The sequence below is a fragment of the Stegodyphus dumicola genome, chromosome 2 (assembly GCF_044657685.1).
Source record: "Stegodyphus dumicola isolate Sdum_Otavi_A_Nest chromosome 2, ASM4465768v1".
In the NCBI taxonomy this organism is placed as follows: Eukaryota; Metazoa; Arthropoda; class Arachnida; order Araneae; family Eresidae; genus Stegodyphus; species Stegodyphus dumicola.
The window spans coordinates 98,769,268-98,793,050 of NC_140769.1; the positions used below are offsets into that span (position 1 = coordinate 98,769,268).

Consider the following 23,783-nt stretch of genomic DNA (forward strand, 5'->3'; position numbering starts at 1 on the left):
TTTGGACACGTGAAGGTTTCGATACACAGCCACAAGTCAACACTATTAAAGTTTTGGGACTGTCATGGAATCCTACTGAAGATTGTCTAATATTGGGAAAGCAGAGCCTAGTGAACAGTCTGTCTAAAAACGAAAGTACCAAACGATTCCTACTACGTACAATTGGAAGGATTTTTGATCCGCTTGGGTTGCTTTCGCCGTTTACTATGCGTGCAAAGTTCATTCTACAAGTCTTATGGATGAAGAAAATTTCTTGGGATGAAGCAATACCTGTAGATCTACAAAAAATATGGCTTCAGTGGTGCTCCGAAGTTCCTGATCTTTCAGAGTTACGAGTTCCTAGAAATGTGCTCAATTTACAAGAGTCAACCGATATCTTAGAACTACACTGCTTCTGCGACGCTAGCCAAAAGGCTTATGGTGCTGCTATTTATGCAAGAGTTGTGAAGGATAATAACATCGAAGTGAATTTATTGGTTAGCAAGAGTCGAGTGACGCCACTAAGGAAAATCACTCTTCCGAGACTAGAATTACTCGGTGCTTTGCTTGCCGCCCGACTAGCGAGTAAAGTCAAGGAAACAGTGGATTTAAAAAAGCCCTCCTTAGTGTTCTTTTGGACGGATTCAAAAATAACTCTCTATTGGATTAAAGGATCTACGAAACGATGGAAATCATTTGTTGCCAATAGAATTAACGAAATACAGAGTTGATACCAGTGCCTGGGCACACTGCCCTGGGAAGCAAAATCCAGCTGATCTCCTCAGCAGGGGAGTCAGTGCTGACATTTTATTGAACAGTGACATTTGGTGGCATGGACCCCAATTTTTGAGAGAAAAGACTGATGTTCCGGTAGACAATAATGACATTCTAATTTCATTAGATGACTTTTCTGATGAACTAAAGAAAACTGATGACTCTAATGATCATTCTCCTATTGCCTTCACTGTTTTAAATCATAGTTCTATAGTTGATGATATTCTTTCCTTGAGTAATAATTATTTAACTATTGTTCATCTTATGTGCTATGTATTTAGATTTATCCAATTGTTCCAATTGAAAAATCCAATTGTTCTGCCAGATAAGCATCCATTAACTTTAATAATTGTGAGATATTATCATTTAAAATATTTGCATGTTGGTTCAAATGCATTATTGTATCATGTTCGACGTAAATTTTGGGTCTTAAATGGCAGAAATGTTTGTCGTAAAATTGTTTTTCAATGTATAATTTGTTTTAAAAACAAACCTGTGTTTGAGACTCAGATAATGGGTGATCTGCCCAAAGAACGAGTAACACCTTCTTACCCATTGAGTAATGTTGGAACTGATTTTTGTGGACCATTCCACATTAAATTTAAAAATCAGCGTAAGGGTAAACTAAACAAAGTTTATGTGTGCATATTTTTATGCTTAAGCACCAAAGCCATGCATTTAGATTTTGTCTCTGATCTTACTTCAGATGCCTTTATAGCTTGTTTGAAAAGATTGTTTAGTCGCAGGGGTAAATGTGCGAAATTATTCAGTGACAATGCAAAGAATTATGTGGGTGCAAGCATTGAGCTAAGAAAATTGCATAAATTGGTTAAACACCCAGATGAAACACTGACTAAATACCTGCTAAGTGAAAACATTGAGTGGAGGTTTATCCCTCCTAAATCACCAAACTTTGGCGGTCTTTGGGAAGCCGGGGTGAAATCTTTTAAGTTTCACTTGAAACGAATTATTGGCAATGCTCATCTGTTTCTTGAAGAATTTCTCACTGTAATTCTAGAAATTGAAAGCGTATTAAATTCCAGACTTCTTACTCCCTTATCATACGAGTTTGATAATTTTGAAACCTTGTCCCCCGGGCATTTTCTCATAGGGAGGCCTTTAACATCAATAGCTGAACCCCAACTTGTTGAGATACCAGAAAATAGGCTCTCAAAATGGCAAAAAATAACGAAATATAGTCAACAAATTTGGAAGTTATGGAAGAGAGACTATTTAAATAACCTTCAACAACGTAGTAAATGGATGTTTGCTAAAGATAATGTTAAGGTGGGTTCACTTGTGTTAGTCAAGGATGAGCATATGCCCAGTACAAAATGGTTAACAGGTAGAATTGCAGAAATAATTTTTGGAAAAGATAAAAAAGTTCGAGTGATTAACATAGTATTACCAGGTGGCAAAATGTTAAAAAGAAATGTGAGAGACATTTGTGTTCTTCCTGTGAATTGTAATTAGATTTATGTATTGTATATTGTAATGTGTTTCTTTATAGTGTTTATATTGCATTTATGATTTAATGTGTCTTTAAAATTTAACCATTGTATTGCTATTGCTTACAATTGTTTGTTATTGTGCTTTAAAATAGTGTATACTAATTGTAATAATATTTTGAAACCCGTAAGGTTTCAAGGTCGGGAGTATGTTCAGTAGTGATTAAGAGCTGCCGACAGGAGGCGCTGCTAGTTATACTCTCGTTATACTCTCGACCTACGTAATTTGAATTGAGTATTCTTTTCTTTTGTGTACTTGCTGTAACAGATCTTACAGCTTTGTGATTGAGAATTTAAAATATTTTGGAGCCAGATCGTTCCTCTACAGCAACAAAAAGATTAATAAATATATAATAAAGTAAATATCTTTGTGATGATAATCTTTGTTATTAAATACAAAGTTAACCAGCTCCTGAGTACAGTTCAGCGATCATCTTTCGAATTTAGCCTTTTTTTCTCTACGTAATAAAATTACTGTATATTGATGATGGTGTTCTTCATTTCTTATTGGGAAGATTGGAATGAGGGCTACATTTTTTCATTGCAAAATTTCATTGCCTTTTCGCAAGGATAGAACTTGATATAGTACCCCACTAATGAATGAGCCATTGCGCCGTTATTACTCGCTATATGCTGAAATATTATATGATTGATGAGTGCCGAATATATTTGGAATTTGCCTTCTAAACATTTATGTTATGTATAAGTGAAAGGCCTATCTAATATTTACCCTAAGTAAGTAAGTATTAGCCATATACACTAACTAGAAAACCAATTACATTCCGGTGTCCTCGAGTCGTGATGAAATTTAACTCCAGCCAACACTACAAGTTCTTCCTCCACCGGCGGCATCAACGGCACTCCTAAACCTTTCAGCGTTAAATTAGCTCAAGGAAAATGCATTACATGATATACATAGTTGTACAGGTGCATGTTTTATGGTGTTATTTATTGTAGTGGGTACAGGCATCATATTCAGGACATTATATATAATGAAGAAGCGTGATGTTCCCACGTTACAAGTAATTTTTGCAAACATGGTCTGTTTGCATCATTCTTTAATATCAGAATAAAGTTAGAACTACAAAATTGTTTACAACGTTTACATTTAAGTACTGCTGTAGAGCTGTGCTTATATTTTAACAGTTTAAATTCCATAATTCATTATGTGCTGTTGCGTATGTTTTTGCGATAACTGATTTGAAGTTGTAAACAGTTAGGAAAATGTTGAATGTAGTCGGTGCTAACTACTCTGAAGAATTTTCTGGAACAGTGCTAACCAGTGTTAGACAGTTAGTGAGTGTTGCATATAATCGGTGTTGGTCACTCTGAAACGCCATTTGGATGCCAGACATAGTCAGCTTTAGCGCTATGAAGTATTTTGTAGACATCGGATATAGACAGGCTAGTTACGAAGTAATTACACGGCAACTTTCGATAGCATTTCGTAACTCAGCATAACGAGGGAATGAGAGATTGATTGTTTTACACCTCGGCTTCAGTGAAAGAATTCAGAAGTTCAGTGAATGAAGCACATGTTAGAAGGCTCAGCATTGATAAAATTGCGTTCTCCAAATCTCAGTTTTTTGTGAATTTAGTTCTAAAACTCTGTACATTCACTGTATATGTGGAATAATTTCGTATGATTATTTAAAAAAATTAAAATAGTTACCTTCTTTCTCTTCAATGCTTACTGCATAAGCAACAGCCAAAAAGCACAAAACGATACCAAATTTCATCTTGGTACTTCAGAAGTCTGAAAAGAATAAAAAAAATTTCATTGAGATCAAAATAGAAAGAACACTTTTATTCTTCTGAAAATTATAAAACGGGCGTTATTATTTTATACGTAGAATGTAGTGACCTTCATGTCAAATATGTAGGGGGGGAATGCTTCGTGGTGTTTAGAAAATATAAATAATGATAAAAAAAAAACCCATTTTTGTGGAAGGTAGTAGTCATTAGGCATTTTTGAAGCTGAAGAAAAGAAAATGGGCAATGCCCTTACCAGGACTCGAACCTGGACCTCTCGAATACGCGCTGAGTGTGCTAGGGTTACGCTACAAAGGCATGCTGGAAGGAGGAAGAAAATACCTAATATGTTTCCCCTTCTGAAGGGCAACTGGGGATTAGAGGACCCAAATGGCAATCCTGGTGGTGTCGAATTATTGTCCACCATCTGTCAGATCAGGCGGCACTGCAGAGTCATTAGTTTATTTTGAAGCAGGAGACATGAAACATGAGCAGTACCCTCTCCTGAACTTGAACCGGGACCTCTCGAATACGCGCCGAGTGTGCTAGCGTTAGGCTAAAACGACATGCTTGAAAGAGAGAGAAAATACCTTATATACTCTCCCTTCCAAAGGGTGACTGGGAATTAGGGGACCCAAAAGACAAATCCTGGAGGTGACGAATAATCGTCCCCAACTGTTTGGGTTCGGCGCCACCTTCAGTGTCATTAGGTTTCCTATTTTGTTTTGAAGCAAAACATGTCAAAGTGTGCAGTGCCCTCTCTGGAGAGATTTTTCCAGAGATTTTTTTTCAAACTCAAATGCGTGCCGAATATGCTACCGTTATACCACGGAAGCATGATGGAAAGTACTTTTGTGTAGTGTAATCTTAAATATCCACTTTCAAAGTCTATAACGGAGGGAGATGGGAGCTATATAAATTCTCATACAGCTAGTTTTATAAATTGGGAGGGTAATGTACTTAACGATTAAACTTCTAGTTTTTAATAATTTTATCTGCTCCGCTGACTCATTAAATCGTATTGAATGAAAAAGCACAAGGAAAGATTCCTTCGTAAAGAGATTTCAAAGGAAGATTACCCTATATTCATGTTACATCTTACAGTAAATTATTCTAACGGACAACGTCAATGAGCTTTAGCATTCAGAAACTTGATATTTGTGTTAATATGTAATTTCTAAATGCTATGTAGAGCGCAATTTCCGAGAGCGCATTAAATTAATAACAGTAATTACACACATGAATATTACTCAGTGAATGAAAGAACTAGCGTTTTCATGTTATCCTAAATACCAAACACTTTCTGTTACAAAAGTCCTCTACTCAGGCACCATTAACCTTAAGGAGACATTTTGGCGCTTGTTTCTCCTATCCTTCAGGGCGTTACCATGATGTAAGTAATTCCCTAAAACACATAATTGTTTGATAATTTGGTTAATTTTCAATTTTACCTGAAAATGAATCAATTTTTCAGTTCTTAAATGAATTAATTTGGGTGATTTTTATCGCTATTTAAACATGGTGACTTATTTTCTTTTTAAGTATTGAACAATGTACCGTATGACATTGTTTACTGCTTTTATAATTTCCCCAAATAAATATACCGCTGAAACTCTCTAACTTCATTTTACTTACTCCAATTTAGGATTAACCAAGGAATTAAATTTTAGTTCATTTAAAATGATTCGTTTTCCGAGATATATTGCTTTTCCCAGAAGTATTAATCTAGCTGGAATAGAGAATTGGGGAAAATTAGTTTTCTGACACAGATAAAGGCAACTTAGAGAACGAATTGTCAGTACTATCTATTCAGGAGCCTTAAAATAGCTGTTTTGCCTTTCTCCACTGTGACATATGGGTGACATGTGAATACAGTAAAACCATTTCTTCATAAATCATTAAAGAATATAGTCGTTTATCATTTTCTTACCTTAGAGATATATTTATATTTTACGTACCTTACTTTCATTTAAACTCCAGACTTTTGAATATATCTGATTTGAAAAAAGAAAGAGACAACAGTCTATATCTTTAATCTTTTTACTAGGTAGTTAAAAATGAACCACAGTTTCATTACCAACTATTAATACATTCGTAGGACGCGGTAAAATAAGATTAATTTCAATTCAGAGATTTTTTTCAAAACTTTATTATATTAGAGAAACGATTTCTAGTCTTTTCCGATTGACGGCACACTTGTTATTTTATGTCCCAGTAATCTGCAATTTTAATTACTGTTATGACTATTATTACAATATCTACTAATCTGAAATCTGCTTTAGATATTTGTCACGGTTAATATTAATGCAAGCAATTTATTCTAAAAATTGCAACACCTCATTTCTTGTTCAGATTTCACGATTTGTATTGCAGAAAATTCTGAATTGAGCAACTATGATATATTAGAAACTCAAGAATACCTTTAAAACGATTCTTAAATTCGTAAATTTTGCGACATTTTTATGCCTTTTGCCTTTATTATGTACATCTGGTTTCTGGAATTATAATGTTTGAGATTGCTCGCGTTTTGTAGTAGCATTCATCTTCTCAGTTGTATGCATCTAATCCAGTTACAAACCACTGAAATTTAGGCAGAATAAACCTAATATTCCTCTAAAATAATTGTTAAAAACCTAGGTTTTGAAAACTGGAACAAATATTGAAATTCTAGTTAGTAATTTAAATATTAAAAAAAGTGTGATTTGGACACCACATGACTTCCTTGTGTGGTGTATTAAATTATACACATTTTTTGCTGCACTTCATTTAAACTTATTTCCTGGAATTATTCTAACTTAATTAAACGATCACTCAAAACAAGTTGAAAATGACATCTAAAACTGCAAATTTTAAAATTAAATATTCCGCCAATTTTCGTCGCCGGACGTCAAATTTCTTATAGTTTTAATATTTTCATAACGAGTATAAAACTTTCCAAAATATTAGCATATGAACCCGGAGACGGCATTAAAAGTTAGATTTCATCATTGGTCATTATATTTTAATTTGACATTTCCAAAACATGAACAGTTTCTATAAATGAAAGCCTGTAATTACGACCAGTGATTACGAAAATAAAAGCAGAGCGAGGGCTTTTAAGCCGGGTAAGGGGTTGGGTATATATATATATATACGTTTGGTAAATAATATATATATATATACGTATGCAATAAAACAGCGAGATACACAACTAGGTCCCATATACAAAATACATACATGATGAAATATGCTACAGCATATAAAATGAAGTATCCTACAACACTCCCATATGCAAAGTTTCAACATTCTATGGATAATCGTTTATGCAAGATACATACGTTATCAGATTCAATGTTCCGTCTTACTTTCTTCGGGAACATGCAAGGACCTGACTCGGAACAGAGAGCTTACTAAAGCTATGTTCAATAACTGTGGGAAGTAGACAGGATACACAAGAAGGGTATACAAAACCCTTTATTTTTCTCTATTTACAATAACTTCCGTACTTCGGAATACAAAGACCCACTACTTGTGGTCTAAACGTAAAAATATAAAAATAAAACTAAACTCTTAACTTTGAAATAATAAACGTGGAAGATTGGCCTTATATTAACAGGAAGCCGTATGTAGTACAGAGACCTGCGAACACTACAATACGTTTAAAGTTATCAAGAGGATTAAACCTCTGGCCTGGAAGGCAACCAGCAACTGAGTAAAACTTCTAAGGTAAGCGGCCTGCTTCGTCTAACTCCTTCCTCTCTGTCGCTTGGCAAAAAGCCACAACTTAAGTACTTGGCGTTCGCCAAACAAATTTTGCATAAATAATTTAACGCTTTTAATTCTGGCCGGAAGTAGAAAATAAGAAGTGATAGTAGTAAATAAAATTTAAAATAAAATAAACGTTAGTAAAACTTAAGATCCTTACATACTTCCCGCCAGAGTTAATTAGTTTGAAACTGAGGTCTAAAACGACCTTGTTGAAAACTTTTAGCTCTAGAATCTAACGCGAGGCCAATCTTTTACAAACATTTTCCGCTAGAAACTAGAAATTTAAAAGAAAGAAATTTGTTTTTACAATAGCAGCTCCCAGGACACGCAATTTTTTCATCTGTACTGCATCTAAACAGGAGCTTTTATTCAAATCTGGTTCCTTCCAGAGATCTGGAAGGAAAACTAGTTTAATGAAATGTTACACAATGAAATAGCAAGTAACATGTATAATTATATTTCTCTTAACATTCTTATTTCATTCATGACTATTTTAATTATCTCTCCCCGTGCTCTCTGACATGTGTTGTAAAAGAACACCAAACAGAATGTGTTTATGTCTACGTGTTCAACACTTCCTCCTACAATCAAAGCACTAACGTGTTAAAATTCAACATACCAAGACCTCGTAACACACCCTAACTTCAACTCTAAACCCTGAGGTACTATTCTGAAAGTAGCTAACTCTGAAGTGTAGCGTCAGAGAGCCAAACTACATTCATTCAACCTTTAACACATATTCACCATGATTTGGTCTTTTTACAGTCACACGAATAACAAATTTTTAACATTACTTTCACTTTTACCATATCACGGTATTTCTTAACATTTGAAATAACAGTTCACATTGTATATAAGAACATATTAACATGCCGTTAATTTTACGCATTTGACAACATACATTATTAGTACATTGTTAACTTCTATTCTTTTCAAAGCAAGTGCCAATTCTTTCTACATTGAAATACTACATTTCAAAAAGTCTTTCAGACTAAAACTTCTTTCTTGCCAGAAAGTTTTAAATAAAATTTATACAATAACTTTTACAATATATAAGTATTTACACATCGCTATTATACATCAACTTTAGTTTTACGCGCGAGTAATTGAAAAACATAATACCAAAATCGGTAACAACTCATTTCTCGCCCTTTTGGCGATAAAGGTAGACCTCGCATGAGGTAAAACTTCTTGAAATCTGCCACTTGCAGTAAGAATGAAAGATTAACTTAAGTTTGCAAAGTAACATAAAATTTTACTTATCTTTGTGATATTCGGACATTCTTTTCTGAGCCCAGTCCTGGAAAGTAGCGTAGATTCTTGTTTGATTTATCCTCCTTCGTGTGCGGGCTCGCCCTTCAGTGCCTTCCTCTAGAAGCTTTCTTTTTTTTCCAGTTCGGTCACCCTTGAATACCTTCTTTTTCGCCTCTGCCTGTGGTCTTGGCCGTTTGATGGCAGCTGGTCTTGTCGGAACCGGGAAACTTCTGTCGTGTTCCTGCTTGGACCTCGTTGCTGGCCGTTCAAATTTTCCTTGTAACTTTTCCTCCGCCGCTGGTGGCCCTTCCGCAGTTCGGCGACATTTGCCGCGGAGAGTCCTGTCGGATGAGTAGATCTTCCGTTTTAGAGCCGGGTTATAGTTGCCGTCATTTCTCCTGGCTCTCTTTGCATATGTCGTCCTTCTCCCTTCTTCATTCTGGGGGTGTTCGTGAGCTCTCTTTTCTGGACGGTGGAACGGCTTCTTTTTCTTGTTACCTTCAATTTTCCTGCGGGGAAACTTTCTTTTCACTTGCTCCTGCCTCTTAATGGCTTGCCCTTGTACTTGTCGTTGTTCCACCTCTGGAGCTTGTGCCTGCGGTGTCTGCCGTGCCGGATCCTGCAAAAGATCTTTGAAAATTTGCATTTTATTACGATCATAGTAGAGTTTGATTTGATCGATGTTTGCGGAGCAGGTTTCCCCATTCCTGGCTTTTAACACTACTACAGCGTGAGTTATTTTTTCTATGACATATGGTCCTTCAAATCGTGGAAAAAATCTGGCAGTTTTATCTTCTGGTGCTGAAGAAAGTGAATGCTTAATTTTTAATACTTCATTCCCTACTTTATAAGTTACTCCCCGTCGTTTCAAGTCGTAATGCAGCTTTTGTTTTCTCTGTGCTACTTCCGTATTCTTTTTTGCTTCTTTAATTAGTTTTTCTATATCACCCATTTTAAATTCTGGGGCTCTTTGTTGCACATAAAATAATTTATCTAACGGCGTTATAATCTTTCTGCCTAAAAATAACTCAGCAGGAGTTTTGCCCGTTGTATCATGTTTTGCGGTACTAAGGGCGAAAGCAAATTCATTGACATAGTTATCCCAGCTTTTATGAAAATTTTTAACATAACTACGGATAATTTTCACTATATTTCTATTGACCCGTTACGCTATATTTGATTTCGGCCGATACGGGACCATTTTTAAATGACGTATGCCCAGTTTTTTGCACATGTCTTCAAATACATTACTTACAAATTGAGGACCATTATCCGATATAACTTTTAGGGGCACCCCGTATTTTTAAATATATTTATTTAAAATAGAATCAGTAACTAATTTCGCGGAGGCTCGTTTTAAGGGAACAATTTCGGTCCACTTACTAAAATGATCAACCATAACAAGGAGATAGCGACTTTTATTTAACTGACTTTTCGGGAAAGGGCCCAATAAATCGATGCCAATTATTTCATTTGGAAATTCGGATTTAATACTATTTAGAAACCCGGCCGGGCGGAAATTAATGTAATTAACTGCTTGACATGTTGGGCAGGACTGGACATACGCCCTTGTTAACTTTTGCAGTTCAGGAAAATAGACTGCCTCGCGTATGCGTTGGATAGTTTTTCGAATACCAGCATGAGAAGCTAAAGGGCTGTCATGGAGCTCCTGCAGGATATTTAATCTAAGACTAGCTGGGATAACAGGTCGAAATTCCTTGTTGGAATTCGTAGTTTTTGTATAAAATAATAGACCATCTATTAGTTCGTAATGGGCCGCCGTATTTCGTATCGCCACAATATTTTGGTGGCTAAAATTTTCAGGATCCTTTAAATACTCATAAATGCTTCCAAACTCAGGATCCTTACCCAGTTCGGTTATTACAGTTTCTCGGGAATTTATTGTACATGCTGTGAGCATTGCCACCTTTACGGTATTACCTTCTTCATCTATTTTAATTCTGGATAGGGCATCTGCTACGATATTTTCCTTTCCGGGGGTATGCTTGATTACCAGATTATATTCTTGTAGCTTGAGTGCCCATCTTATTAACCTTGGGGATAAGTTTTTCCCTGAGTACAATCTAGTTACCGCCGCATGATCAGAGTACACTGTTATTGGCGCCTTTCCAAAATAGACTCGGAACTTTTGCACTGCTAACAGAACTGCAAGTGCCTCTCTCTCGGTCGCGGAATAGTTTCTTTGTGTTTGATTTAAAGTTCGGCTAAAAAATGCCACGGGCTGCTGATTTTGCGAAAGTACCGCTCCTACCGCATAATCCGAAGCATCCGCTGAAATTTCTAAATTCTCATCCTTTTCAGGAAATTTCAACACAGGGCCTTGCGTTAATGCTTGTTTTAATTTTTCGAAAGCACTATTGGCTTCGGCCGTCGACGAGAATCTTGCCTTTTTCCTTTTTAATTTTAACAATGGTTCAGCAATAGCTGCAAAGTCTTTTATAAAGGACCTATAATATGAACAAAGTCCTAGAAAAGAAGAGAGCTTCTTCGCCGTATTTGGCGGCGGATACTTTTGCACAGCGATTATTTTTGATTCGTTTGTCTCGATTCCTTTCTGAGATATTTTGTAACCTAAGTATTTTAATTCAGGGGCTGCAAATTTGCACTTTTCGACATTAACTTTTAGACCGGCCTCATTTAATAAAGAAAACACCTGTCTTAAATCCTGTACATGTTGGTCGAGATTATCACTAGTAATAATGATATCGTCTAAATAGATAAATGTGGAGTTTCCAAGAACAGGCCTTAACACAATGTCCATACATCGCTGAAATGTTGCCGGTGCCCCTGAAAGGCCAAACGGCATACGCAAAAATGCATAAGTGCCAGACTTGGTTATAAAAGCAGTCTTAGGCACGTCCTCAGGCCTAAGCCCTATTTGAAAATAACCAGTCGTTAAGTCTAAAGTCGTCATATATTTGGTGGATGTTATGTTCCTTAGAATTTCTTCAATAATAGGTAAGGGATATACCGGATATTTAGTTATGGAGTTTAATTTACGGTAGTCAATTGCGAATCTCCACCTTTTTGGATGTGTCAAAGGATAGTCATAATTTTTCTTACATAAAACCACGGGCTAGCATAACTACTTGAGATGGGCGTTATGATCTTTTTACGTAGCATATCGGTGATATGCCATTCTATAATTTTTTGCTTATTCTTATCATACCAATATGTTTTGTGGCGAACTGGCATTGAATCTCCGGTGTCAATACTATGGTTAGTAACCTGAGTAAATCCTGGAATATCACTAAATAACGAAGTAAATTCACTTACCACTTGTCGGATTCTTCGTTGCTCGTCATTAGGCAGGTGGTCAAGATTTACCATCGGCGGTTCAGCCTTTTCTCCACGAACTGGTTTCATCGTCAGCTTAAGGGACGCTTCATTAAAATCCAGCGTTGCTTGTGCCTCTGAAAGAAAATCTATTCCTAAAATAATATGTGCCTGCAGATTCTTTACTATGAAAAACATAACCTTTACTTGTTCGTCCTTGATACGGACATACAGCGGTAATTTACCTATACACTTACATTTTTCTCCTTGCGCCGCTAACACTGTCGTATTATCCGAATTATATATGCGGTATTTCCGAAAATACTTCCTAAAAAAATCTTCTGCCACACAGGAACACTGCGCGCCTGTATCCAGGAGTGCTGTGGCTGGGATATTATTCACCAACACTTCAATCTTCGGAAGAGTCAAATTTTTCACCATTACTGTATTTAACTTGAAGGAAGAGGGGTTTTCGTGGCCTTCGGATTTCCGCACCCTCCCGTCAGCAGAAATCCGTTTTAGTTTAAATTATTTTTCATTTCCGTGCTTTCCTTCTTTTTCCACTGGCCTTGAGACTTTTTTCCTGGATTGCTATTGAACTGTCGACGTTCGCCGGCTGTTTTTGAACGCTCGGGTTTCCTTGCCCACTGATTAGCTTTGCTTCCGTAGCCGTGTGCTTGAGTTTGCTTTAGTCTTGGCGCACCAAATTGGTTTCGCTGTTGATATTGGCGTCTTCTTTCAATGTCCGCCGTTCTTCTACTTTCAAACTGGATTGCTAGCTCAAATAACTTTTCCAGTGTTCTTAATTCAATAAAGTCTTACACTTGGGGCAGTAACCTGGGCAAAATCACTTGAATTATCTCAGGATCCGGACGGTTTCCATACAGGAGTTTGAAGACGTGAATTTTTCTTAAAATAAAGCTTGAGAGGTTTTCGATTCTTTGCTGATATATACTGAAAAGTTCTGTTTCTAATTTCGCACGATCCCTTACAACAGGGAAGGCTTTTACTAGGGCAGTCTTGAAATTTTCGTAAGTATAGGTGGGACTTCCTGCTTGACCCAAAAGACTTCTGCCTATACATTTGAACCAATTAAGCGCTTGGCCCCTCAAAGCGCTGGTAGCTAAGGTAACTTTTTGAAATTCGTGCACGGGGTAGAGCATGAAGTGGTCATCCAATTTTTCCAAAAAACTGGTTACTGGTGAGTTTCCATTAAATGTTGCTTCTGGTTTCATCGAAGCGCGCATGGTCTGGACGATGTAACCAAATCCTTCCAGGGCGGCAGCTGGCATTTCTGGATTCTGAGCCGCTTCTGCAGGCAGCACAGGTTCTTCTTGAAACTCGGTCATGGTTATTCTTCTTCGTCGGGCGCCACTATCAGGTTCAATGTTCCGTCTTACTTTCTTCGGGAACATGCAAGGACCTGACTCGGAACAGAGAGCTTACTAAAGCTATGTTCAATAACTGTGGGAAGTAGACAGGATACACAAGAAGGGTATACAAAACCCTTTATTTTTCTCTATTTACAATAACTTCCGTACTTCGGAATACAAAGACCCACTACTTGTGGTCTAAACGTAAAAATATAAAAATAAAACTAAACTCTTAACTTTGAAATAATAAACGTGGAAGATTGGCCTTATATTAACAGGAAGCCGTATGTAGTACAGAGAACTGCGAACACTACAATACGTTTAAAGTTATCAAGAGGATTAAACCTCTGGCCTGGAAGGCAACCAGCAACTGAGTAAAACTTCTAAGGTAAGCGGCCTGCTTCGTCTAACTCCTTCCTCTCTGTCGCTTGGCAAAAAGCCACAACTTAAGTACTTGGCGTTCGCCAGACAAATTTTGCATAAATTTAACGCTTTTAATTCTGGCCGGAAGTAGAAAATAAGAAGTGATAGTAGTAAATAAGATTTAAAATAAAATAAACGTTAGTAAAACTTAAGATCCTTACAACGTCACAAAAAATTCTGTTTTGAATCCATTTTAAATCCATTTTACAATTCGTTTTGAAGAAAAAGAGTTTTTACTTTGTCCGTACGTACAGACAACGGCAAGCGAAAAAATCGTCTCGATTGGGGAATGATCAAAATGGATATTGCCTTTGAAATATGATACTAGAATTTTCTTGGAATTACAGTTCTTTCTCTAGGCCCACCAGAGGCCGAGCGGTAAAGTCCCTGAACACGGGTAGTTCGATCCATTTCCCGCGAATGGGCTGGCTGCATGGGCGTTTTCGTGGTTTTCCCCATGTGTAAGGCGTGTACGAATCAGTTTCCCTTAGAAAATTCTCCACGAAGGCATCCGTCTCTTCCGTGCAGTGCCTAAGGTAGAAGCACCTAAATTATAAAAATAAAGTACTTCCTTTACCTCGTGTAAGGAAGTAAAAAAGACTGTAATGTACAAGTAAAAAGACTACAAATGTTTAAATCTTATTAGTATCAAATATAGAGAATATAAATGAAGTTACTACAGTTCAGACGTAACGGTTAGTCGAAATCTTTAGAAAAAAAAAATTATTGTTGCCATTTATCATATCGTTAAAAAATTGAGTAGAGCCATACCATTTCCCTTTTCTCATTTATTAAAAGATTTTTTTAGAATCTTCGCACTATGCTGTGTTTGGTACTCATTTGGTATCTCTTTAGGTTAACTTTTCCAAGTTACAACTTTTCTTTGCATAATCAATGGTCATCTTCACATTAAAAAAATTACATTATTTTCAAAAGCAATGCTAATTATTTTGACATTTTGCTTTAATCAAAAGTTAAAATTTCATTCAAGTTATTTATGTTCAGTTAATTCACAGAGAAGAAATAATACGCATCTGTAATTATTATTTTTAACATCTTATCAAATTTCCGAAAGATACCAATTTACTAATTTCCCAAAGAAAATCGATTTATAAAAACCAAAATATTTAATTAAAGTAAATTCTTAAAGACGGAACTGAAAACTCGTTATGATAATCAATAATCCTATTACTTTAAACACATGAATCTATACAAAAATATACTACTGATCAAAAATATGAAATTAATGAAAACCTCACAATATCATATAAACCGTTCAGTTTTTCAATTTCCAAGAATCTTTATTTGGAAGACAGTCAAATACAGAGGAAAATTTCCCCAAGAAATGATGAAAGTTCCTTTAGTTGAGTGCATTATTTCCTTTTAATTTTATAATGTTATCTTGAAATAATTGTAAATATTTACAATTTATTATAAGCTGCAAAAATAGGCTTTTCGTTGATTTCTGCTGACAAGGTGTGGCTAAAATATTGGGCATTCCTGTGTGAATACCATTTAAGCAAGCGGTATATGAGAATATCATGATGAAGCATGGATTTACGTAAATGACTGTAACCCTTAAATATTTAAGACACAATAAAACGCTTAACATATACTAATTCAGAAGTCAAACAACAAAAATCAGCGTTAAATCCATCTTTGCCTTTGGCCTTTAAAGAAATTATGTTTTAGTTCTGGTTTCATTAACAGATAGCGCCACTAACTTATTTTCTATCCAGGCTTTCTTATCTTATCTAATCATTATATCCTATCTCGTTCATTTGCACTTTTGCTGCTGAGGATGGTGGTTCGGTAAAACCATCAAAACCAAGATATTACGCCTAATATTTATTACTAGGAATCTCATTTCTTCATTCCAAATATTTTCAAGACACTGGTAGTTCGGTCTGAAGTTCGAATCCCGCGAACGGGCTGGCTGCGGTTTTTCCCACGCGTAACGTGTAGTGTAACGTGTAGTGTAACAGTTTCCTTCAGAAAGACCTGCACGAAGGCATTCCTTCCCGTACTGTGATTTCGCATAATCTCATTAACCCAAACCAAACCAAATATTTTCAAGAATAAAACTGCGCAATGGTAAAGCCATCAGTCATACTTCGAAAGGTACTTCTATATTCCTTGACAAGAAAAGTGAAAACTTCTGCGGATATTGTACGTATACCATTTTAATATATTCCTGGAAAACATTGAAATGGTTTACGTATGAACTGTTGCTAATTTAGTGTATTAGAAATTTTCTCTTTCTGAACGCAAGCTACGATTGATGAAAGTAGTTACGGAGCATGGAGAGCATACTCCTAAATATTATATGCAAATTGTCTTATTATAGAAAAATACTGCAATCCACAAAAGTTTTATTAGATCGAATATATAAATAATAAGTATTTCCACTTTAAATATCAATTAAACGGCTTCGAAAGTTTCCGAAAACATGCTATTCTTATAAAGTATTTTCCCCCTCCTTCCTGCATGCCTTCGTGATGTAATGGTAGCACACTCGGCGAGTATTCGAGAGGTTCAGGTTCGAGACCCGGCGAGGGTATTGTTCACTTTTTCATGTCTTCTGCTTCAAAATAACCCAATGACTCTACAGTCTTCTCTGTATATATTTCATGTGTATCTTCTTAACGAGTGCGCGTGTTTATTACGAACTGTATTCTTAAAATTGTTTTTAATAACACACATATTTCAAATTTTTCTTTAATTAAAAAATCTCAAATAAAATTATTTTATACTTTTGTCTTTTTATTCTTATATGAAGGATTTGCGAAACTAATAAATTTTTAAGGCTTTAAAGCATTGTTAGAAAAAAATTAGAATTAATTCCACTTTTAATTATTTCGATATACTTTTGCTCTTAAAGCACGCCTATTGCATGCTATTTCATATAGCAATAACAGTAGAAATAAAAGAAGATTTTAGAATTTTATTTTATTTTATTTTTTTTTTTTTTTTTTTTTTTTTTTTTTGTGTGTGTGTGTGTGTGTGTGATATTAAAAATTCTTACGAATCTTGATTTTGACTTGCCGAAGAAGTTCCACGAAACATAATTAGAAGACTACTACCATAATTCATCAGTGACGGCAGATACTTCAGAGGCACTAATAGAGATTTCAGAGACTACTATTTTGCCATATTCTTCATATAATTTCTTCTTTAGAATATAAAATATATAAAACCATCTAAATATTTAGCCTGCGGAAAGAATGATTGAAAACAAAACTAAAAATGTCTAACTTTCGGAAATTAACAAAGTCTGGTTAACAGATTTTTACTATGTAACAAAATTAATCTTTAAAAACAAAATCGCTGCTACTATGATGTAACGATGAAATATGCTTACTGATTTTGCGATAATAATAGAAATAATGCTTGCAAAATTGTCCATAAACTTCTTTGCGAAAACTACGTTGATTCAAAAAATAAATAAATAAATAAAAGAAAAGAAAATTAATAGTTAAAATAACAGTTAAAAAACAGAAAGCCCCCCCCCCCAAAAAAAAACTTAAATCTTTCAGATTTTGTATCACGCCCAAACGGGCGTTTTCTTTTCTTTCCTTTAAAGGCACATACACGTTTCGAGAGCATTTGGGCTAACGCTACTTTGGATTAAAAATATTTAAAAACAGCAAAGAGATAAAAATATTTTATTTCTTATGGTGCTGCTACTGCTCACTTTGAAATTGTTGAGTGTTTTTAATCAAAAATTCTTTAAAGTTTTGCAAAATATGAAACGGACAATAAAACAAATTCCCAATTCGGGCTTCCAGTTGCTGATATTCGGATGGATGACTACGTTATTCAAAAATTTGATGGCTCTAGGTATCATTGCTTTTTAAAAGTGCGAGAAACATATATATTTCCATGCAGATTCTTTATTATTTAATTTCTTTGTAGAGACATTAGGTTAATTGGAAGCAGAGGTCATGAAAAATTAGCAAAACCTTCGGCCTGGAATCGAACCGTGGACCTCTGGAATACGCGTCCAGCTTACAGACCACCACGCCACGAAGGCATGCCAAGAAAGGAGAGAGACATACCTTATATCTTTAAATATAATACTGGACGATAATATTTGCGGCAACAATCTGAAAAGTGATAAATCCTTTTATAGCGATTCGAAGTAAAATACCATTTCGGGACTAATAATCCTTCAGGGCGAACGCCTTTTAGGCTAAAAAAATAAGTAATCGCATAGTGGCTTTTACTACTACATCGGATAAATTTATGTTACAGTTAAAATTGTTAACTTGGTGGGAAAATGTAATGGATTAAATTGTGAACATTTTACGTATTGCTAACTGTATGCCGTTGTAGAATATGTAGTTAGTATGTCTAGATGACAATTAAAAGGCCCATAGTTTGAAACCTAGGGAAAAAGCAATAGTTTTTTTTTTTTTTTTTTTTATGTTTTCTGTTTTGAAATTGCTAATGGTGTATACTATAATCGCCAAACTATTAAATTGGTGGAATACTCAACCATTTGTATCTGATCGAAGGAGTCTTGGGTCTCTTTCCACTCTCCCTCTAATCGCGGGAGGATCTAATGACTTCTGAAATTTCCTCGTTTCTCTCGTGAAGGTATAAAAGCACGCCAAGCTAACGTTATTGATTCTTCACATTTTCTGCTTTCATAAACCTAATGGCCTTCACAAAACTAGTCTTCTAGATTGCAAGAGTGATTCATTGGGGGTAGAAATAAATCCTCTTTTATGACAGTAGGACCAGGAAAGGTACAATTATAGTATGAGAAAAAATTATTTCTTTTTTATGCAACTAAATAAATTTAATCGAAATATTAATAACTCGTTGCGCAACGAAGGTAAACAGCACTAACTAATCGTACAAGTATTTTAGTGCTTATAATAATAGAAATAAAATACTTACTTTTAATGGAATCAAACCTACTCTAACTCAGAAAATATCTGGATGTATGTAGGTAGGTATTTATATACGCGAAGAAATACGTTGTAAAAATTCTACCTGTCATATTAGAAACATTAAACTATTCAAATGACAATAACGTTAAGACATATGTGTTTCTCAGTCCAGCAGATGGCATATTCGTTAAAAAATATTTTGAAAAGAATATTAATCTTCAAATATGATGGATATGTTGTATAAGCATACATTTTTCTGAGTTCTTCATTTTTCAAAATCTGTCGCAAGTTAATTTAATTTTACTTAGTATATGAAATGCAACATGTGACACACAGAACTTATAACAAATAATAATAAACCATTTTTTTTCACTTTTGGCGCTTTTTGTAACCAAAGCCATTTGATAATTTTGGCGCGAAGAAAGTCTGCAACTAGCCTCACAAGTTAAGAAAATAATAAGTAAACCAAGACCGTTTTCCTTTTTTTAAAGCTCTAGAACTACAACTTGTTACCAAAGTCATTTTTTAGCTTGAGATGAAAAAATGAATGAAAAATTCTTCTGTATTTATTTAGTTTGCGACTGATTAGATCAACATATAAAAACCCTTTAAAGTTTTTTAATGAGGGAGTATATAAAGTATTTCTCTCGCCTTCTTAGCATGCCTTCGTGGTGTAATGGCCAGCACACTCGGGGTGTATTCGAGAGGTCCGTGGTTCGAGTTCCGGCGAAGGCTTTGCTCATTATTCATGTCTCCTGCTTCCAAAATATCCTAATTTCTCTAGCCAGGAAAAAATAAAACTAATCTGTGTCTTTCTCAGCCCAACCCCTACAAGCCAAAGCAAGTAGTGTAAAATTATAGCATCAAGAACATAAACAAAATTTAAAAAGCATAAAAATATTATTTTGAGCATATCGACGCCAAATAACAAACTATGCAAATGTAAGTAATCTAGTACATGAAAAAATAAAAACATATGTAAATTTTAAACCATACAAGCCAGTTTAATTTTTTTTAAATTATAGCATAAAAATTATAAACAAAAAAAAATCTTAAATCTCTAATAATAATTATTATTTTCAATTTAAATGAACCGCGTCCAAAAAATTTAGTTTTGAATTGCTTTTTACTTGTATTTATATATATCTTATGCGTATGAGGGGTGGCCTCGAGATCCATTTTTACATTGAATTAAAAAGGTAGCATTTTCTTTCCTTGTAAAAAATGTTAACACCCAAAACCTCTCAAAAATTAAGTTCCACATTTTGCATCTTTAGAATTCAATTCTCTTGGTGGCATTTTGTTTTTGTCTAATTCTATATATAAAATGTTATTCTTAATAATCACTTATTAGTCAGTCGTCTTACGAAGATCATGTATTGCTTAATCCAGTACATATTATTTTAAAGATAATCACTTCGGCCATGAAATGTTTTATAACTTCTTGAGCCCCTCCCCCCCCCGAAATTTTGCCCCTTTTTTTTACCTCGATAAAATTTTTGAAGAATTTATGATTTATAACCAAGTTTACGTGAATGATATTAATCATTCTGCCAGACGTTGTGATTAAGATAGACAAGATTTGACAATGACGACACTTTAGGAGTCTAAGAATTCTTCTCCAAAAATTACTGATCGATTTGCCAATACAATATGATTTGACCATCCGCTTAATATAATGTTTTTCTGCCTTTGTCGCTAGTGAATTCTAAAGTCTCTTGGTATGTATCCGGAAGAAGACTGGGCTAAATCTACAGTTAGAGGTCATGCAAGTCCCATGAAAGGAGCTGTTGATTAAAGGAAATAGTTGATATCCCAGATATGCTCAACAAAATCAATATTCGAAGAGTTAGGATAATAGTATATCACCCGGAAACATTCCGTATATTCAATAAATCACTGGAGTGCTCCAATAAATAGCTCTGCTCTGCTGGAAGGCACTTCGGGGAGAAAAACCAAAAGCCATGAAAGGGTATAACTGGTCCGTAATGATATTCACATAGTTCTCAGCATTTATTGCGTGTTTTGCAACAACCATTGGCCTATAGATCTTCACAAGAATGTTTCCCGAAGAGTATTACATCTACCCCTGTCCTTTCGTATACATGTGTCTGCCAAACTTTCGCCAGAAAAAGGAGTACACTGAATCCATCATCGACGTGATTCATTTAACCAAACAACATATTTCCATTGTTGCATGGTTCTTTCAAGATGTTCATGGATCCATTAGAATGTCCCCACTTATAGATCTTATACCCATTGTTATGTCTGCTCAGCACAAGCTCATTTAAAGTACTGTACACCCAAAAAAAAACCTTTCGTAAGATTTAGTCGAATCTCATGAAAGGTTTCTTATCTTACGAAAGGAGTCGCCAGCGTGTAGGGCAGATATCCGGATCTCTGCCCTACACGCAAGTGTCGTTATTGACAAATCTTGTCTATCTTAATCACAACGTCTAGCAGAATGATTAGTTTCATTCACGTAAATTTGGTTATAAATTATAAATTTAGAGATCCGGATCTCTGCCCTACATGCTGGCGACTCCGCCAATAAGCTGCACTATTAGCCGAGCAAAGTGAGCTTCCTCATTGAAACTGCGCTGGAGTTAAACAACGGCGGAGATCAATAAGATACATTTTGAAACCCCTTTTTAGGTGCATCGCTGAAATGTAGCCATAAAACAGAAGGGAAGTCTGCTGTGGAGTCCTTAATCCAACAAAATTTGATGAACTATGTGATTAGTTGCATTTGTATTTGAACTTGCATTGTATTCATCTGTGGCTGAGCCACCGGCAATAACATATTTGCCTTCATCATACGGGAGAGTACGTTAATATCTGTTGATCTCATCACGGAAGTCAGCTTCTCAGAGACTTCTACCTATATGTCTTTCTTCCACTTATCACAGACACTATGGCAGTTCGCAAATATGGCAATGGTAGCTCGCAAATAATCGACTCTTTCGAAAATTCTCATTTCTAGCCTTCGAGCTATCATAATCTGGTCATTAAAAATTTATTTGAAACAGCAGCTTTCCTCACTGACCCTATTATGTATTCAACGAAATGATGCCACATTAAAGTCGACAGAGGGATATTCAATAACATTCACTTCTTGTGACTTTCGGTCAGGGCATTCTAGCAATATATGGTTAGTCTCAATACTTTGGCACGTTTGATCTGATAGCTTTTTTTCTGCATAATGATTTCCATAAAATAAGTGCTTTTTATTAAATTTCCAGGGATACTGATTTTCATTTCTTTCCAAAACACAGTAATCGTGGTGAGTTTGTGCTTAGAAAGAGTTCTTTTCAAGAGACAAAAGGCACAGTAGTTCATAGATGAAATGTCAGGAGACTTCGTAGTAATACGTTGAAAATGTATATATGCAACATCTGTTGCAGTCTTTATTCTTTCAAGGAATGCAGTGGTATTTTTCGAGGTATGACTTGTTGCTTTGTCTTAATGAAGTTTCACTCTTTGAAACTTATTGGGGTAAAGAAATGGAATTCTGCAAAAATCGCACGTAAAACTTTCTCTTGATAGTACGCTAAGTTAATTTAAACATTTCTTATCTTCTTATTTTTAATTTCCTTGCAACAGTCATAAATACCTTACTGAAACCTTCTTTGCATTGGCAGAACCAGCTTTGTACATTTCTTCACTTCGTTTTCGAGAACAAATTTACGTTCTTTTGTGGCAACATTTAAGTAAACCCATGCTTCAGCAAGGGCCACAATGTATTTCCACTTTCCTGCTAAGGAACTTTCACACAGCGTTCTACAAATTGTTCTGAGCCACATGCCTCAACAAAAAATTGTTGAACGTAATTTTTTAAAAATTTTTTAAGTTGCAAATCTTGGCCTTTTGTTTTATATTATTATTGATACAAATGTATTTAAAGAGTTTGCAACTGATATCTGTGTCAGCGGAGTTTCTGATGTTACGAACTATTTAACTTTAGAAACATTAGAAACGTAATTTTTTCGGGTACTCGTTTGGAGTCTTCTCTCCAGTTAGAAGTAATGATTGACGATTTTTCCGTTGCCGATTAATAATGCTGCTTATTTTAGCACTAATACCATATATTTCACAACGTTTTTGAATTGTGGAATAGTAATATTTCTCTTTGGAAAGAAAAAAAAACTATCTTTCAATTCACACCTTGTTAACATGCGACCTTTTAAGAGAAGAATAAACTTTTAATTAATAGCATATTTCTCACTTCAAAAAATAAGCTGTTGCCAGAAATTTTTATTCAAAACATTTAAGTTTTTGAATTATTTAACGAAATCATTCTAAAAATGTATAAACATCCTATGTATTAATATATAATCCCGCTCCCAATATTTTTTGAGAAATTTTTTGTTTCCTTCCTCAAATTTTATACATTTTTATCGGAGGTAAATTTTTGTCGGCTAACTAATAATAACTTCTAAATAAATTTTAATGACTATGCCAATTATTTTGCTGGAGACTCTGTGATTGAGAATGAAAAGAAAGTGAAAGATTCAGTGACAATACTTACGAATATTCCCTTAAGTATTGTTGCGTGAATACAGGTTCGTGATAGACTGAATGCGCACAGGTCCGATGACAGGATTATAAAATTTATGTCATCGAAAGAAACACTTTAGAGTTCCGGAACTTTTCACAGAAATACTCCTACAGGTGTTGACAGCATCACAGAGTACAATCAATAATTACACTTCAAATACTGAGAACGTTAAACACAACACGGTGCAAAGAATATTTAAAGAGCAAAGCTAACGCGGAGA

The 23,783-nt window shown here is 35.1% G+C and overlaps 1 long non-coding RNA gene across 2 annotated transcripts in view; it reads right to left on the bottom strand.

Moving 5' to 3' along the window:
- LOC118187313 (uncharacterized) overlaps positions 1-19,050 on the bottom strand; it is a 160,598-nt gene extending 141,548 nt beyond the window's left edge. The window contains exons 1-2 of one of the 2 annotated variants that reach the window (XR_015039510.1): positions 19,013-19,050; positions 3,934-4,017 (exon numbers count right to left, since the gene is read on the bottom strand). This is a non-coding gene — a long non-coding RNA (uncharacterized LOC118187313). The remainder of the gene's footprint in view (positions 1-3,933; positions 4,018-19,012) is intronic. The other variant, XR_015039509.1, reaches the window with a different exon arrangement.
- Between the last annotated feature and the right edge of the window lie 4,733 nt (positions 19,051-23,783).